Consider the following 215-nt stretch of genomic DNA (forward strand, 5'->3'; position numbering starts at 1 on the left):
GGTGTGACGCTGAACAGCCTTGAGAAAAAAACAAGATATTTACTCCCTCCGTCACTTTAGGTTAGGCCGAGGGAAGTGGTTTCAGGTCCGGTAGATTTAGGGTCTTTCCCGAAAGGGGATACTTGCTATATACTGAAATATAGTAGGGTATTTTCTTTAGTAAGGGTACCATTAATAATAGAAGAATATAGCTATTCAGGTTTATTTTCTATCAT

Source organism: Penaeus monodon, chromosome 24, assembly GCF_015228065.2.
Source record: "Penaeus monodon isolate SGIC_2016 chromosome 24, NSTDA_Pmon_1, whole genome shotgun sequence".
NCBI classification, from domain to species: domain Eukaryota; kingdom Metazoa; phylum Arthropoda; class Malacostraca; order Decapoda; family Penaeidae; genus Penaeus; species Penaeus monodon.